The following is a 16,531-nucleotide window of genomic DNA, read 5'->3' as shown; positions in this document are numbered from 1 at the left end:
TGGTGCACGGGCTTAGTTGCTCTGCGGCATGTGGGATCTTCCTGGACCAGGGCTCGAACTCGCACTGGCAGGGAGATTCTTAACCACTGCACTACCAGGGAAGCCCTGAAGGCCTCATTTTAACTTAGTCACCTCTTTAAAGGCCCTATTCCCAATACAGTTACATTGTGAGGTACTGGGGGTCAGGGCTTCAACATATGAGTTTTGGGGGACACAAGGCCGCCCATAACAAGTACCTAACTCCTTCATAGAAATTAAGCATTGGAGGCCCATGACCCTTCCATCTGTCTGCAGAAGGACCTCTCCAGGACAGTTCCTGGCACATGGAAATAAACTTCCATTTTATGAATGAAACGATGAATGAGTGTGTGAACTGATTCTAGCATCAGTGGAATAGGTGACAGCCTCCTGAAAACGTTCTGCTGGCATCTCTTATGCAAGATTTACCCATAATGCAAAGAACTCACTTCTGTGGAGACTTCCATTCAGAAGTAGATTTTCATCACCTTGCAAATTGATTTGTGAGGAACATGACAAAAAGTATCGTTCCAGCCCCAGCTTCCTGGTGCAGGACGAAAACCTAGTGAAACACACCCACATTACTGGGTTCACCTGAGTGCCAAAATCTGTGAGGGAGAAAAATGATGAGGGAGTTTTTCCGGTGTTTTGGGAAGGGTTAGAGGCTGTGAAGGGGCTAGGGTTGGACAGTGTAAAAGTCAAAGTCACATGGACCCAAATTATCCCGTCCCCACTTCACCGAATGCAGGGGGTGCTGGTTCGATCCCTGGTCAGGGACCTAATATCTCACATGCTGTGGCACAGCCAAAAAATTTTAAAACAAAACCTGTGGATCTGCTGCTTACTCCCTGTTGTTTCGGGCAAGTAATTTATTCTCCCTGGTTCTGTTTTCCTATCTAAAAAAAAAGGAAAAAAAAAAGGGACTTCCCTGGAGGTCCAGTGGTTAAGACTCTGTGTTTCCAATGCAAGGGGTGCTGGTCGGGGAACTAGATCCCGTGCAGTGCACCCAAAAAAACAAAAATGGGGATCAATTTCCCCATATAGCTTACAGTTATATGTAAGTCAAAGGTGGTAATGTATATGAAAATGATTTAAGGTTTTTAAGTAACCACGTAAGTAATAGTTATAAGACCATCAGAATTTAGCATTTTTGTTTTATGAAAAATATTGTTTTATTGGTTGATTATAGTCTTAATTGATGTGATTCCTTGTTTTGTTTTGAGATATAAATGTGCTTAAAAGCACAGACTCTGGCGTCAAAAAAATTTTTTTAAGAGCTGTGGGGTGTTTTTGGTTTAATAGCTGGTAACTGGAACATCCTGCAGGATCCAGGACCCAGGGTTCCTTAGTCTAATTCTATACTCACGTGGCACTTCCGCTGTATGGTGTCTGGTCAACCTATTGCCAATATCTTTTCCCCTGTGGGTCTGACAGCCCCACATAATATACAGTATCTTTTTTTTTTTTTGGCCGCACCATGTGGCATGTGGGATCTCAGTACCCCGACCAGGAACTGAACCCGCATCCCCTGCAGTGGCAGCAAGGAGTAACTTAACCACTGGACTGCCAGGGAAGTCCCAAGTCCAGAATATTTTACTCCTTCATGTTCCCTGGAGAAACAAAGTCTAACTCTCCCAGTACTCTATTTTTACACATTTAATACTATGATTAGAATGTGAACAGATAATCACCGAGGAGTAGATTTAGGAGAGATAAGGAAAAAAAGAAAGCATGTTTTTATTAGGAAAGGGTTGGGGAGACTCAGGGATATTGACACACGGTTAAGCTCATATACGCTCCAGAATTGCTTTCAGGTATTTGTCGTGAGTTTATGGTAGCACAGAAATTAAAATCTCCTCGAGAGCAGAGGAATAGGAATTATCACATATTTATATCCTGGTTTATTCACTGATTTGGGGAAAACAGACATAATTTCAGAATCCTTAAAGCAAACAAACAAACAAAAATCCCAAGAGAATGGAATCCAGAATTCGAGCACTGGAAGTGGCTTGGCAAGAAGTGGACACTCCCTCCAAAGTCACAGAGGGAAGATGAGGTGACTTGATTGCTTTCATTTTCAATCAATGGCACGTTTCCATAATATGGTTTTTGAGTACTGTAGCTGGGTTATCTGATAGGATGATCGGAAACTACCCTGTGATAGGTGACAACAAATATACCAGGACTCTGCCAGCCACTCTCTGTCACACTGATGCCAAATCAGGCCTAGCACCAAATTTAATCTTGGAGACAAGAGTTCTGGGTGAAGTGGAAAAAAATAGTTTTATTGCTTTGCCAGGCAAGGAGGGCCACAGCGGGCTGATGCCCTCAAAACTGAGTGTCCCAACCAGGGGGAGCCTGTGAGGAGTCTTATAGTCCAGGGGCCGGGTGCTGATAAGGATCAGTGTGTGTGCAAGGCCTGCATTCTTTCAATCCAGAGATCATCTGGCATCAGGTGGTGATGGGCAAACTGTGACCTTCTCTCTGGAATGAAGGGTGTGCTTCATCAAGCAGTTAACATCTCCCATTTGGTGGGAGTTTTAGTTCTGCAGAAGAGCTCAAAGATATTATTATGTATATCCCTTGAGGAGGAATCAGGACCCTGCCCCAAGGCTTGCACCATTGTTTCTTGACTCTTCCTCCCTTGTCTCTGCATCCCCTCCTTTCCCTAATTAGCAACTGTTTGAACCTGCCCTTTGGAACTCAGGGAAGGTCATGCAGGCTGAATGAAGCCTACTGCTTACACACAAGAAGTGGGGGACACAGAATGGCTTTTGTGCCCAGGAGCCCCACAGGGTCCTGCTCAGTTTCAATATCAAGAGTTCTGGGGCTTCCCTGATGGAGCAGTGGTTGAGAGTCCGCCTGCCGATGCAGGGGACACGGGTTCGTGCCCCGGTCCGGGAAGATCCCACATGCCGCGGAGCGGCTGGGCCCGTGAGCCATGGCCGCTGAGCCTGCGCGTCCGGAGCCTGTGCTCCGCAACGGGAGAGGCCACGACAGTGAGAGGCCCGCGTACCGCAAAAAAAAAAAAAAAAAAAAAGAGTTCTGCATCTGGCTTCTGTAAATCTGGAACACTATCTGACACTTCGGGAAAATCTAGCTTCATCTTCCGGTTCAATGCGTTTGGAGAGACCTCCCTGGAGCCATAGCAGAGTTCTGATCCGACTTTGATTTGGGAGTTTCTCTGGGTTCCGATTTGAAAACATTCACAGCAAGATTTAGTAAAGCCTAATGCCCACCTTGAAAGCTCTACCCCAGCGCTCCTCAAATTTTAACCTGCACACAAATCACCTGGGGATATTGTTAAAATGTCGATTCCGATTCAATAGGTTTGACAGTGGGTCTGCTTCCACATGACGCTAAATGCTGCGGGTCAGTGGACCACATTTGGGCTGACCTAGAGAAAAAATGTTAGGGCTGGAAAGAAAGGAAACCTGCTGAGTCACTGTTTTGACAATAATTCAAAAAAAAAAAAAATCTGGAGGACTCATTAAAAGATTACCTCTGAGACCATTCTGTACTAGAGTGTAGGGTCTTCCAGTGGGAACACGCTGAGGGACAAAAGGAAAGAAACCGAGGTGAGGATGCGCCACCTGCTGGGGCGAAGACTCCATTACTCCTAGAACATCTCTGGGAAGAGCAATCTCTATCCCCGACGTTGGTGTTGAGGCAAATCCTCCGTCTCCTGAAACTTCCCTTATCATCAATAAAACTCTAGGATGGTGGAAATGTTCAAATTTCAAGGTATGCAAAATTCTAACTAGCCTCGAAGTCCTATTTAAGTTTTTAGCCAACATTTTATTTCCTGTCCCAAACTCTCCTTAGCTGCCTCAGGTGCCGAAGAATAGTGAAATGGCTTAAATCACCCAAGGAAAGAGAGGAGGGAAGGATCTGGAAAACAGGATCCTGGTAAAGTGCTTTGAAAATGTCACTTCCTTCAGGAATGTAAAATGTAAATGTAAATGTAAATCAAATAATTATAGATGGTATTACTATAACTCCTGCCAAATTGCCTCTTTGGGTACTTGTGCTAACTTCTGATGCTTCGTTCCATTGTTCTCAATGTCTGCTACTGGGGATCCTATTGTCTTAAGAACTTTACCAAGTATTATGCTGTTAATATTGAACAATGGTATCTTTCAGTTTCAAAGCAAATTATATTGAAATTCTTTCCTGTTTTGAATTTATTTTTTTTTTTGGCGGTACGCGGGCCTCTCACCGTTGTGGCCTCTCCTGTTGCGGAGCACAGGCTCCGGACGCGCAGGCTCAGTGGCCATGGCTCAAGGGCCCAGCCGCTCCGCGGCATGTGGGATCTTCCCGGACCGGGGCACGAACCCGTGTCTCCTGCATCGGCAGGCGGACTCTCAACCACTGCGCCACCAAGGAAGCCCGGAATCGCAAAGTCTTAATTAACCACTGGACCACGAGGGAAGTCCCTCTATCAGTTCTAACTAAACAAGAGTCGTATAACTGAGCAGGACCCAATGGGGTCTTCCTGGGGACAGGTCCTCCCCCCATATCCTCTGCTTTAGCTCCTCTCTGAAGTACCTAGATAACAGTATTTGATACACATTTTCTGAGTTGTTTTATAGATGTGAACATCCCCCACCAAATGGAAGGTGTTAACTACTGGATGATCTGAGCACATCCCCCCAGGCCTCCTGGAGCCTAAGGACTGATCATGTGAACTCCTGTGACACCACCCTGTTACCTCACCATCAGCCAATCAGAGAACTGTACATGAGCTCATCACATACCCTGCAACACCCCTCCCTCACCTGGCTTTTTTTTTTTTTTTTTTTGCCTCGCCTCGAGGCTTGCAGGATCTTAGTTCCCTGACCAGAGATTGAACCCAGGCCCTCAGCAGTGAAAGTCCTAACCACTGGACCGCCAGGGCACTCCCTCACCTGGCTTTTAAAAATGCTTGCCGATTCATCTGTACCAATTTTCCTAGACTGCACATATATGCATTAATATACGATATTTGTTTTTGCACCTATTTGCAACGCAGAAATAGAGACATGGATATAGAGGACAAACGTATGGACACCACGGGGGAAAAGCGGGGGCCGGGGTGGGGTGGGATGAACTGGGAGATCGGGATTGACATGTATACACTAATATGTATAAAATAGATAACTAATAAGAACCTGCTGTATAGCACAGGGAACTCCACTTTGCTGTACAGTAGAGACTAACACAACATTGTAAAACAACTATATCCCAATAAAAAAAAAAGAAAGAAAATGGTGAAAAAGAAAACGCTTTGCCGAAACCCTTCAGAGCGCTTGGGGGTTTTTTAGAGCGTGAGCCACCTGTCTCCTTGCACGGCCCTGCAATAAACCTTTCTCTGCTTCAAACTCCAATGTTTTGGCTTGTTTGGTCTCACTGGGTGTTGGGCACACAAACTTGTGCTAACGGGGGGGGGATATACTTTGGATTCTAGCAGTCAGTCATTCGTCCAGGGTGCGAGGTTTGCTAGGCAGATGGAATGGAAAGAATGGAATGCAAAATCTTTTTAAGCACTGATGAAAAATACAAAGAAGGGGTGTCTCTGGACCTCTTCAGCATCAAAGGAAAATCTTGCCAAAATGCTAATACCCAATTTTCTGAATTTTCTCTGAAACACATTGGTTCAGGGAACTAATCTGCTCAATACCTATCTAGTAAGTGTGTCAGGTGAGTGAGCAGACATAGAGGTTTTTGAGTATGTTTTCCTTCCTTTGTCTTTCTTTTATTAGAGAAGACAGAGTAATATGGGAAGAGCCTAGTAACATGCCCTCTGGTAATACACATGCTCTTCCAGACCACTTCTCCACTTTACATGCCTGATAGGAGTTATATAAACGGATAGGCTGATTGTTTAGGGAGAGTGAGTCATGCTTTATTCAGAAGGTTCTACTTAGGCGAGCTGACTTCAGCTCCCAATAAGGCGCCATGGAGAGCTTGTCTGTGGCTTGAAGGCCATAGAATTATAACCTCTAGGGAACACAGAGGTTTTTCTGCATATGAACGTTCTAAAAAAGACACAGCACTCTGCTACAATTAGACAAATCTAATGAAAGATTTTAAAGGTCTGCACGTTAGTGACCTTCTCTGAAACATCCTGGTAAGCTCCTTAAATTCCGGTAAAAGTTGTTTGGTTCCGATCCATCCCCACCCTCAAGCTGCCTCCTTCTCCCAGTAGCAAGCAGAAATACCAGGTGATGTATTTTCACAGGGTGGTGAAAAGTGCCTAGTGAGATCTTACGGCAAAACACAAACAAGCTTTTGGGCCAACTCAATATTACCGATGCCGTTAGCTTCTGTTTGAGGAAGTACTACAACATGATCCTCCCTGAGATCACTTTATAGAGAGATGACGCCATGAGCTCTTTGATGACAGTGAGTGAGCTGTTTCCAATGGAAAAGGAAAACTTTGTAATAGCTTCAATCTCAGGTCTGAACGAGAAAAAGAGAAATTCTTTTAAAAACTTCATTCACTACAAAAAGCTCTTCATCTAGTTTCCTGAGAAAATGTCCTGATTTAGTAACGGAAAGGCACTGGGTTACCAGGCTGAGTGCAAACTATATACAAAACCCTGAGTACAAATGCATAATCTTACTTGACTCTGGAACGCACCCTTTTCGGTTAGAGGTGGATGGTGCAGCTCTATGGGTCAGCAGTGGTCCCTAGACCAGCAGCATCGCTCAACTTGGGAACTTGTCAGATGTGCAGATTCTCCTACTAAATCAGAACTCTGGGGAGGGTGGTGGAGGGAGCGTGGAGTCCAGCAATCTGTATTTTAACAAGCCTTCCAGGTGACTCTGATGCCCCCTGAAGTTTGGGAACTGCTGGTACAAAGCAGATCCTTTGGATGCACCTGGCAGAGTCTCTGCAATTTCTCTAAAGTTCCCACAATGTCTCTAAAGGGCATGTGGTCACGCAAGCATCGTTTACATATATTGAGAGGAAATGGTTTTGTTTTCCCTTTTTTTTAAATACATTTATTTATTTGTTTGTTTGTTTATTTATGGCTGCGTTGGATCTTCTTTGCTACGTGCGGGCTTTCTGTAGTTGTTGCAAGCAGGGGCTACTCTTCATTGCGGTGCATGGGCTTCTCATTGCGGTGGCTTCTCTTTTTGCACAGCATGGGCTCTAGGCACATGGGCTTCAGTAGTTGTGGCTCGCGGGCTCTAGAGCGCAGGCTCAGTAGTTGTGGTGCATGGGCTTAGTTGCTCTGTGGCATGTGGGATCTTCCCAGACCAGGGCTTGAACCCATGTCCCTTACATTGGCAGGTGGATTCTTAACCACTGTGCCACCAGGGAAGGCATTGTTTTCTTTTTTATAAGAAAATTTTTTTTTGCTTGTTCCAGTCCAAGAATTTCACCTCTGGAGATGCAAGACAGATGCCCCCCTAGGGACATTTAGAGGGATGCCACTTAATCATGGCCTCAGTTCCCAAAACCAACAAAATAGATTCCTGGTCCTATTGCATTATTCCCAGAGGTCGTACCCAGGTGGTTCAGGCCTGCTTTGAACAGTCTTTTTTATTTTCTCCAAAGTAAATGCTTTGGGACATTCAGCTAAGAGTATGGAGGCAGGATGGAGAGGCAAGGGGTGGGACAGGCGGCCCCTCTGCCTCACTGCCCTACTCCCCACCCTGCCACTCCCAAGATCCAACTGCAGCAACTTTAATATATGCTGTTGGAGCTGGAATTACCTCGGCTGCAGTCACCAGACTTGCCCTCCAAAGGATTCTCGTTAAAGGATTTAACATGGGCTCATTTCAATTACAAGGTCTCTAAAAGAGTCCTGTATTGTTATTTTTTCTCACTACCTCCCTTCTACGAGGAGTGGGTAATTTGCCCACTGGCTCCTTCCTTGGATGTGGCATCCATTTCTCAGTTCTCCTGTCCCCAAACAAAACCTGATTTCCTATCACCTATGGTCTCCAGCGTAGGAGAGAACATTTTAAAAGGCCGGAGGGAAAGAAAACCTTCATGGTAACTCATTTCGTGTGGTTGGATATTTGTTTGTTTGTTTGTTTATTTATCTATTTTCTTCATTCTTTTTATATTTTTCAAACTTTCTACAAGGAAATAAAATACATTTACTTAAAAGGGAATGCAGGGCTTCCCTGCTGGTACAGTGGTTAAGAATCCGCCTGCCAATGCAGGGGACACAGGTTCAAGCCTTGGTCCGGGAAGATCCCACATGCCCCAGAGCAACTAAGCCCATGCGCCACAACTACTGAGCCCGCATACCACTACTACTGAAGCCCACGTGCCTATGCTCCACAATAAGAGAGGCCACTGCAATGAAAAGCCCGCGCATCACAATGAAGAGTAGCCCCTGCTCGTGGCAACTAGAGAAAGCCAGCGTGCAGCAATGAAGACCCAACGCAGCCAAAAATGAACAAATAAATTAGGGGAAAAAAAAAGAAACAGAGTAGAGCAGTGCTGCCAGGGGCTGAGGGGGTGGGGAATATGGTGAGATGTTGGTCAAGGGTGCAAACTGTACGTTATAAGTTAAGTCCTGGGGATCTAATGTGCAGCATGGTGACTATAGTTAACAATACTCTGCTGTATACCTAAAGGTTGCTACAAGGATAGAGCTTAATGTTCTCGCCATAACAACAAGGGAATTCCTGGTGGTTCAGTGGCTAGGACTCTGCGGTCTCACTGCCAAGGGCCCAGGGAAACTAAGATCTCGTAAGCCATGTGGCGAGGCCAAAAAGCTAAAAATAAATAATTTTTCTGAAAAAAAAAAACAAAAAACGGTAATTTTGTGAGGTGAAGGATGTAACTAACCTTATTGTGGTAAACATTTTGCAATATGTACACGTATTGAATCATCACACTTTAAACTTACACAACGTTATATGTCAATTATACCTCAGAAAAAGCTGGGAAAAAAAGAATTGAAAGCCCATATAAAAATGAAAAAATTCCTAGGAAATCACAACATACCAATAGTGTCTGAAGCAAAATATCTGAAGTTATGTATGTATTTTTCAGAACCATTTATTCCTTTAATAACAAATTCATTCATTAATGCATTCATTCAATAAATTCAGTGAATATGAACCGAGGATCTATTATATGTCAGACACTGTGCATTGTAATGGGGACCCACAAATGAACAAAACACCATCGCTGATTGCCGTAGACTGAATGAGTTCCCCCCAAGTTCATAGGTTGAAATCTAATTCCCCATGTGATGGTATTTGGAGGTGGGGCCTTTGGGAGGTGATTGGGTCATGAGGATGGAGCCTCATCAATTAGATTAGTGCACTTATAAAAGAGACCCCAGCGAGCTCCCTTGCCCCTTCTGCTACGAGAGGATGAAGTGAGAGGATAACTGTCTAGCAGACTCTCATCAGACACTGAATCTGCTGGCATCTTGATCTTGAATTTCTCAGCCTCCATAGCTGCTGGTCTCAGAGAGTCTCCTGGGGGCAAGGGTGGTTGGTGGTGGCTGACTTCGGCTCAACCTGGGGACATAGACACTGGTGGCAGACACACTTAGGAACAGTCAACCGTGCAAACACTGCTGCAGGCTGCTGCCATCCTGGCCCATTAGCCTACGTATGGTATTTTTGTGTGTCTGAGGAGGGCCGCGCCCCGCGGCATGCGGAATCTTAGTTCCCCGACCAGGGATGGAACCCGTGCCCCCTGTAGTGGAAGCGCAGATTCCTAACCACTGGACCACCAGGGAATTCCTACATATGTATTTCTAACTGACTCTAAGTAAAACCTTGTCATGAGGGAAAAAGAAAATAGGTTGGAGTACCATTGATATAACAGCAGCTGCAGACTCAAAGTATAAACAAACAAACACTGAGCCACAAATGCTACTCACTCAGTCCTCAATCCAGGAGGATTCTGATTGAACAGCAGCAGAAGGAGGCAGGTAGCTCTTAATCATCACTGACTTTGCCCCGCCCCTCTGTCTAAAATGTGAAGGAAGAAGTGCTGTTCCTCTTCCTGGCAGCAGATGGCGCCATTGGGACATGTACAACTTGTTAAAGGTAAAACGCTAAATGCATCTCAGAGATTCTTCTACGATCGATTTAAAAGAGGAAGGCAAGGGGTCCTTCGTGATCGAAACTGGCAATCCTGACTCTAAGGCATCAAACCTGGTAGGAATTGTAAATCCTGGTATGTCCAGATCCCAGGCACACGAAAGCTTGGCTCAGCTGTGCGTACTGCGGAGAAGCAGGGATTTTATTTAGGTTTCAGGATTTGCACCCCAAGAGAACTTAAAAGTGAAGCCTTCTTCATGCCTGAGACATCTGTGACTAGAGATCATCTTTCACTCCTATCCAAGAGAAACACAAAGATGTTTACCAGGGAGCCTGTCCACAGGCAGGAAATGAGTTAGCCAAGAGGCTCAAACAACCTAGTGAAAATATGATTTTTAGGACTTCCTGGTGGTGCAGTGGTTAAGAATCCAGTTCTTCCTTGAGGCTTCCCTGGTGGCGCAGTGGTTGAGAACCCGCCTGCCAATGCAGGGGACACGGGTTCGATCCCTGGTCCGGGAAGATCCCACATGCCACAGAGCAACTAAGCCCATGTGCCACAACTACTGAGCCTGCACTCTAGAGCCCGCGAGCTACAACTACTGAGGCCGCGTGCCACAACTACTGAAGCCCGCGCACCTAGAGCCCGTGCTCTGCAACAAGAGAGGCCGCGATAGTGAGAGGCCCGCGCACCGCGATGAAGAGCGGCCCCCCGCTTGCTGCAACTAGAGAAAGCCCTCGCACAGAAACGAAGACCCAACACAGCCAAAAAATAAAAAATAAATAGAGAAAGCCCACACACAGAAGCGAAGACCCTATGCAGCCAAAAATAAATATTTTTTAAATATGATTTTTAATTAAGGAGAAATGTTTCCACCACTACTTCCACCAGTGCTGCAAACCATCCTTGGGATGAGGGCTACTTTGTGCAGAAGAGAATGAAAATATCTGCTTTAAGAGAAGGAAAATCATCCTCTGATCAAAATACCTGTGTTTGAATTGGGTAAGAATGCAAGACATGGGTCACTAAAGGTGTCATTCAGGTTTCGTTCTATGTTGTTGTTTCCCTTTTTATGAACCATCTCGTCACTTCACTCATTATTAACAAAATATGTGATCTGATTATAGAACACCCTTACCCAACACACACACACTACTGACAAAGCAAAGTACAAAGTGATGGCCATGGGTGGTAATCATGATTCTCTGGTGCTAACTGTCCGGAAACAAAACATCCACAGCTTTATGATTTTTTTTTAAGTATAAGAGTCATTTGATAATGAACACGTTCTAGTGGAGTGGTGAGTCTAGAAAAGGTTTTTTTTTTTTTTTTTTTTGCGGTACGCGGGCCTCTCACTGCTGTGGCCTCTCCCGTTGCGGAGCACAGGCTCCGGACGCGCAGGCTCAGCGGCCATGGCTCACGGGCCCAGCCACTCCGCGCCATGTGGGATCCTCCCGGACCGGGCACGAACCCGCGTTCCCCCCATCGCAAGCGGACCCTCAACCACTGCGCCACCAGGGAAGCCCTAGAAAAGGTTAAAAAAAAAATTAAATGGCTTTTTCATATGTAACACTTTGTGCAGTAAATATTATGTTGCCTGTTACACAGAGGTAGAAATGAAGTCTTAGAAAAACTACAGTTTTGACTAAGTCACACAACGAGAGAGTGGAGAAACCGAAACCAGATCTGACTGTTAAGAATTATGCTGTATAGACTCATTCTCTGGGCCAACTCCTAAAGTACATGTTTGGAAGTCAGGAGATGGGGTGTGCAGGCAGGCACTCTCTTATCTAGGATGGGTACCTGCTGACATCGCCAGAGCTCTCATCTCATCCATTCCTGCAATTAGGAGGCTCTGCCAACAATCCTCTTTCTCAGAAGTTAAAAGGCTTTGTCCGTTATTCATCCTCCACCAGCTGAGAAATACATTCACTTTTTCTACTCCTGGGACCAAATAGAGAAGCAATTTATGGTGCTAAAAACCTGGTTGATCTGGTTGAAAGGGAGTAGAGGGGATGGTTGAGGGAATCAGAATTCCAGACAGAGATTCAGTTGCTGTGTGAACCAAGAAAGCAACATTTAATACCATTAGAGCAGTGGTTCTCAACTAAGGGCAATTTTCCCCCAGGGCATATTCAGCAATGTCTGGAGACATTTTTGGTAGTTATTGGGGGAGGGGTTGCTGCTACTGGGTATCTAGAGGGTAGAGGAAGGACAAGGAGTAGCACGGGGCAAGTAAGACCAGGGCAAATGGAGGAAGAACTTTAATTTTCAAAAAAGATTTTTTTGGATAAATTTATTTATTTATTTAGGCTGCATTGGGTCTTTGTTGCTGCGTGCGGGCTTTCTCTAGTTGTGGTGAGTGGGGGCTATTCTTTATTGTAGGTTGCAGAGCATGGGCTCCAGTAGTTGTGGCTCACGGGCTCTAGAGCGCAGGCTCAGTAGTCGTGGTTCATGGACTTAGTTGCTCTGTTGCATGTGGGATCTTCCCGGACCAGGGCTCGAACCCCTGTCCCCTGCATTGGCAAGCGGATTCTCAACCACTGCGCCACCAGAGAAGTCCCAAGGAAGAACTTTAAAACCTCAGTATTCAAGATAAATGTTTTCAAACTTTATTTTTCTTCCACATTGATATAATCCACTAGCTTTATTCAGATTTCACCAGTGTTACATGTATTCAACTTGTGTTTATGTCTTTGCATGTGTGTTTAGTTATATGCAATTTTTTCCATGTGTGTAGATTCAGATTCAATCACAGTCAAGATTCAGAGTGATTCCATCACAAGCTTCCATTTTATTTCATTTAAATTTTTTTTAAATTTTATTTTATTTGGCTGCACGGATCTTAGTTGCCTGACCAGCCATCAAACCCATGTCCCCTGCATTGGGAGTGCGAAGTCTTAACCACTGGACCACCAGGGAAGTCCTTAATCTTTATTTTATATTGGAGTATAGTTGATTAACACAAGCATTTATTATTATTATTTTATTTGGCTGCACCAGGTCTTAGTTGCAGCACACGAGCTTCTCTCTAGTTGTGGTGAGCAGGCTCTAGAATGCACAGGCTTAGGTGCTCCGCAGCACGTGGGATCTTAGTTCCCTGACCAGGGATCGAACCCGTGTCCACTGCATTGGATGGCAGATTCTTAACCACTGGACCACCAGGGAAGTCCCACAAGCATTATTTTTAAAAATCTAAATTAATGCAAAAAAATCCATGATGGACAAAATATCAAAATTTTAAATAAAGGCAGGATCAGTAAAAATGTTGAGCATTGGGTTAAATGGAGAGCACGTGTTGAAGAGGGGTGGGAGGTGTTGTGAGTAGATCAGTTAGGAGGATTTTAGAGCATTCCTTGCAAGAAGTAATGGTAGACTGGACCAGGGACGGGGTGGACATGGAGCAATGTGGGCAAATTCAAGAGATGTTCACGAGGTTAAGTCCACATGACCTGGTGATAGACTGGCAATGGAAGATTGGGGGAAGTGAGGTTTCTAGGACAACTTCCAGGTTTCTGAATGCATGACCAGATGGCAGGGTTTGCCTTTTATAACAGAGAACACAAAATTGGGTAAATGACATATACAGTGGACACTAGAGTGTACAGTGAGAAGAAGAAAAGTTCAATGCTTTTATGTCGTTTTTTGGTTTTGGCCATGTCATGCAGCTTGCGGGCTCTTAGTTCCCTGACCGGCTATTGAGCCCGGGCCCTGGCAGTGAAAGGTCCTAACCACTGGACCACCAGGGAATTCCCAAAAAAGTTCAATGTTTAATTTTTAAAATTCCGACCTTAAATATATTGTTTTAGGAGGATTAGAGGAGACAAAACTTTCTGAGCTACATTGCAGAGGATAAGGCTACATACAAAGGAGACAAACAAGAAATGTTGAGAGAAGTAGGAGGAAAACCAAGCTTCAAGGAAGCCAAGAGCAAAACTAAGGTCTCACATCGATAAAAATGTTTCCATATTTGTATGAACAGCCATGTTCAAATATAGTAATATTTTTCAGCTAGTAAATTTTTTCTTCACTTAGGTGGTTGCCTTAAGTAAACCTGTATGCTGTGTTTCACAAAGAGCACCAAGACTTACAGATCTCTGCCATCCAAAACTATGCACATATAGTTTTTGTCTTAATGAAAATGAAATTTTATAATAAAGCATCATTAGTCTAATATACATATGCTGGTGGATATAATTACAGCATCTATTATTTTATAACTTAGAGAGGATTAATTAATGATGTCTTTTGGTGTTCCTGGACCAGATTCCAATGTCGGGGTGTACAGGATGCATTTCCTCACACCCACAACAAGCAAGTCTCAGGACATCCACTGGGTGTCTGACAATTCACCTCAGTTCTGACGCTATCCACCCCAATTCCACGATTTAAGAGCTCAGTCCTACAAGATCGCTCCCATGCCCCCGACTCTCCAATTTCAGAAGCCAGTTGTTACCTGGGCTTCTGATGGACCTGCTGTAGATTGGAGGTTCCCACAACCCCCTCCTTCGGTTTGATTAATTTGCTAGAGCAGCTCACAGAGCTCAGAGAGACATTTTAGTTACTAGATTGCTGCTTTATTACAAAGGATATACCTCAGGACCAACCAGGTGGAAGAGAGGCACAGGGCAAGGTCTGTGGGAAGAGGCTCCAAGCTTCTGCACCCTCTTCATGTGGCGATGCTCCCTGTGTTTCCACTTATTTACCAACCTGGAAGCTCTCAGAACCCCTTTCTTTGGGACTTTTGGCGGGGCTTCATAGCAGACATGATTAAATCCTTGGCCACTGGTGAGTAATTCATCCTCCAGCCCCTCTCCCCTCCCCAGAGTGTATGCATGTTCAGTGTGTGTGTGTGTGTGTGTAAATCATAATACACACACACACGGCCCATATCATAAATACAGGCTATTATTATAGGAGAATTTTTAGTAAATATTTTCCTCCTTTTAAGTGATGAGCAAACACAAGGAATATGGTTTCCATAGGAAAGAAGTAATAACATTCATATAATATGGAAGAAATATATTTCGATGTTTTTTTTCTAATAAATTTATTTATTTTATTTTTGACTGTGTGGGGTCTTTGTTGCTGCAAGTGGGCTTTCTCTAGTTGTGGCGAGTGGGTTTCTCATTGTGCTGGCTTCTCTTGTTGTGGAGCACAGGCTCAGTAGTTGTGGCACACGGGCTTAGTTGCTCCATGGCATGTGGGATCTTCCCAGACCAGGGCTCGAACCCGTTGTCCCCTGAATTGGCAGGCGGATTCTTAACCACTGAGCCACCAGGGAAGCCTATTTTGATGTTTTTGTTTTACGTTTCTTTGTGTGTCTCTAAAATGGGAATAGAAGAAAGAAGGAACATATTTCCAGGATTTTTATAACTAGTTGACCCCAGAGAAGAACTCTGCAGAAAGAATGTTTTTCTTTACACTTTTCAAAGTATTTGAACCCAATATCTTCCTAAGTGCTCCACATGTTAGAGGGAGCAGATACTACTAATCTTGTTTGAACACATGGGGTTAACAAAGAAAAAGTAATTGACTTCTTTTGGACCAGTTTGACTAAGTGAAAGGGATAGACAATATGTTCAGAGAACCTTTTCTCTGATATCTATTTTACCGCTATTTTGATTATAAGACACCAATCTGTCCCTTCTTAATTTAGTATAAAAGTGAGAGAAGGGCTTCCCTGGTGGCGCAGCGGTTGAGAGTCCGCCTGCCGATGCAGGGGACACGGGTTCGTGCCCCGGTCCGGGAAGATCCCACATGCCACGGAGCGGCTGGGCCTGTGAGCCATGGCCGCTGAGCCTGCGCGTCCGGAGCCTGTGCTCCGCAACGGGAGAGGCCACAACAGTGAGAGGCCCGCGTACCGCAAAAAAAAAAAAAAAAAGAGAGAGAGAAGATTACACAAAAAAGTTCTGAGAATAGTGCCAGACCCATAATAAACAATAAATGTTAACTAATACTATATAATTTAATATCTTATATGTTATTAATTATCATTTAATGGATCACTAAGAAAATAAAGATGAAAATAAACTCTGATGCTCCATCCAATTTCTGAGTTACTAAAACATGAAATATAGTACTATTTTTAATATTATTACTCACAAACTAAGTTACTTTGTTTAAAATATTGCTTTAAAGTTGTCTTATTTTGGACTTCCCTGGCGGTCAAGTGGTTAAGACTCCACGCTGCCACTGCAGGGGTCACAGGTTCGATCCCTGGTCAGGGAACGAAGATCCCATACGCCGCGCGGTGCGGCCAAAAAAACAAAAAAAATTGTCTTATTTTCCTCCTTTTTTTCCCTTGCCATATATTTCCTGTCTAAAGGAAACCCACCCAATGGCAGTTGGTTCCAAAACTGTCATAACCAAATTGAAACCTAATAAACAAATTAATCCACATGTCTCTTTTCCAGAATGGATCAATAAATAAAGGAATAAAATGTGAAAACGTATGTTGCCAATATAAGATGAATAATCCTGAAAGCAATGAAGAGGGAAACACTA

The sequence above is a fragment of the Neophocaena asiaeorientalis genome, unplaced genomic scaffold (assembly GCF_003031525.2).
Source record: "Neophocaena asiaeorientalis asiaeorientalis breed wild unplaced genomic scaffold, Neophocaena_asiaeorientalis_V1.1 scaffold150, whole genome shotgun sequence".
NCBI lineage: Eukaryota > Metazoa > Chordata > Mammalia > Artiodactyla > Phocoenidae > Neophocaena > Neophocaena asiaeorientalis.
The sequence above is the reverse complement of the archived record's forward strand: the minus strand, read 5'-3'. Positions refer to the sequence as shown.